This window comes from Stegodyphus dumicola, chromosome 3 (assembly GCF_044657685.1).
Source record: "Stegodyphus dumicola isolate Sdum_Otavi_A_Nest chromosome 3, ASM4465768v1".
Lineage (NCBI taxonomy): Eukaryota > Metazoa > Arthropoda > Arachnida > Araneae > Eresidae > Stegodyphus > Stegodyphus dumicola.
The window spans coordinates 212,606,848-212,609,604 of NC_140770.1; the positions used below are offsets into that span (position 1 = coordinate 212,606,848).

General features: G+C 37.9%; 1 non-coding gene across 1 annotated transcript; it reads left to right on the forward strand.

The window, feature by feature from the left end:
* Nucleotides 1–2,259: 2,259 nt before the first annotated feature.
* Nucleotides 2,260–2,331, forward strand: TRNAN-GUU (transfer RNA asparagine (anticodon GUU)). The gene has a single exon. It is a non-coding gene; the product is annotated as a tRNA-Asn (tRNA).
* The last annotated feature ends 426 nt before the right edge of the window (nucleotides 2,332–2,757 follow it).

Here is a 2,757-nt window from a genome sequence, read left to right on the forward strand (position 1 = left end):
AGGATTTATTACGAAAACTAAGAAGCATCGGAGCTGGAATCCGGTGAGCTTCGGCGCTCTGATCGTAGGGGGAGGGGAAGATCTTTTGTCATCACAAAAATTAAATATACTTAAAATATAGATGATGAAAATTAAGATAATGCTAAAAAGAGGACGAAACAGAATGGAGGTATGAGTGGGTGGAAACAAAAAATAAGGGGAATTTTGGTGAGAGAGAACATTCTCTTTAACCGCAGCTCTTTGCTGATATAATTATAGACATCAAGCGAATGTATGTCAGGGGTAAAATGAGTCCTGAATCTTGCTCCTAAGGATGAATGTAAAGTTACTGGTTACGTTTTTCGCCCCCTGTATTTGATTACATTAGTGGATACTGTGGAAGACGATGTATAGTATGTGCTTGAGCAGTTTATCTCAGTACTTCACTCTTATTGCACTCGCTGTCACTTAACGCACATTTAAAAACACAAATTTTCCTTCCTGCGAGGATAACTAACCGTCGATAACAATACACTAGATACGATGGCATGGCGAGAAATTTACGTGTTCCTAAACAAACTCCCCCAAATTTATTGCCCTTATTAAAGGGAAAGGTTTCTGCATGGGAGTGAGGGGATTTTACTTTGAACATCTCATGTTCTCATGAGTCGTGTTTCTAGGAAAATAGAGTATTGCAAAACCTGCTAATTGTTAAACTAAAACGCTAAGAATTCTAATTTTTTTTTTTTTTGAAATTGTGGCTCAATTTTATTAAAAGAAGTACCGGAGCTCATCCTATTTAGGGCTCCGGTGCGCTCCGGCTAGAATTGTAATTTATCTTAAAAATTGAGAAGTATTGGCGCAATTTAAGAACTGGTTTTTACTATCTTTCACAAATAACGGACCAGCATAATCGATCCCAATTACTGTAAATGGGGCTGAATTTTCCACTCGGAGAGCTGGTAATGGAGTATCATCTGGTCTCCTGGAGAAATACTGAATCTTTTGCAAATAACGCATTTACCTAGAAGAGATTTTATAACTTGTCTGGCCTTTAGTATCCAGTATTTTTCTCTCACCTGCACCAGCGTATGAGATACGTCGGAATGAAATATTTTATTATGAAATTTTCAAATCAATAATTGAGTTTAGAGTTTGACAGCAGTATAATAGGGTATTTTTCATCCGTAGATAAAGGAGTTTTTTCAAGCCTTCCCTGTCACTCGCGAAATTTCTTCATAATCTAAAAATAGGTTTAAGCATAACAACTTATAGTCTTTTGGTAAAGGCTTGCCCTTCAGATAGTTTCCTCAGAGAAAACGTCCCTTTGAACAGCTTTTCCCCAAAACTGTTCAGCACGATTATATTCTTCAGTAGTAAGAGGACCCATTGTACTCGTTTTCCTCCTGAGAACTTCAACAAACTGTAATACCCAATCAATCATCTTCAGTAGTTTGCGTAAGCAACTAAACCTATTAATATGTATAAGGTATTTCTCCCCCTTTCCTATTTCCTATCGTGCCTTCGTGGTGTAGTGATTCTGCACGCTGGGTCGGTATTCCAGAGGTCCGTAGTTCGGTTCCCGGCGAAGGCGTTTGCTATTTTTCATCTTTCTTAATTCCAAAAATATACCTAATGTCTCTACACATCAATCTACAGGTGACCAGACAAAAGCCCACTGGACGAAAGCGCACGCGACAAAAGCCCACTATGATAATTGCTCACGCGACAAATACCCACAGCGATGAAAGCGCACATTGATAAAAGCCCACACTGATAAAAGCCCACGTTGATAAAACCCACATAGATATAAGCCCACGCTGATAAAAGCCCACACTGATAAAAGCGTACATAATCAAAAGGAATAAATATAATAAATAATAAAATTTTGTAACTACATAAATATATACTTATAGTCATCAGATCCAAAGTTCATCGTTTTTAAATTCTAAGTATACATATTATATAAATTCATCATTCATTAATAGCATTATGTATAGTAATAGAAAATTAGTATTAATGTTTCAAATTGTAATTTTTTAATAATTTGTCTTGCATTTGCTGTATATTTGTTCCAGACGTATAGATATCAGTTATATAGCATGGAACATACACAGAAAGCAGCTATCTTATATAACAGCTAATTGTGAAAGAAAAATTACAGTGCTTTTAATTACAGTTGTAGTGCTTTTAAACCTCCCTATTGTAAATATCCGTTTTCTAATTGACATTAGATTAAATTAATTCCATTATAAGGTATTTCTCCCACTTCCCTAGCGTGCCTTCGTGGTGTAACGGTAGCACGCTGGGCCGTTATTCCAGAGGTCCGTGGTTTGATTCCCGGCGAAGGCGATTGCATATTTTTCATCTTTTCTGCTTCCAATTAACCTAATGACTCTACAAGTGGCGCCCGAACTAAAAGGGTTGGGGATGATGATTCTCCGCACCCAGGATTTGGCGACTAGGTCCCCTAAAACACTAGTCGCCCTTTAAAAAGGGGAGTGTATAAGGTATTTCTCCCACTTCCCTAGCGTGCCTTCGTGGTGTAACCGTAGCACGCTGGGCCGGTATTCCAGAGGCCCGTGGTTCGATTCCCGGCGAAGGCGGTTGCATACTTTTCATCTTTTCTGCTTCCAATCAACCTAATGACTCTACACCATTATCCATTAGAAAATAATTATAGTGAATTATATCTATTGACGACATTTCTAAGAGGTCGCCTTTGGAAAGAGTCCTGCATTTTTTGTGAACATAAACGAAAATTGCCAGCGAATATCA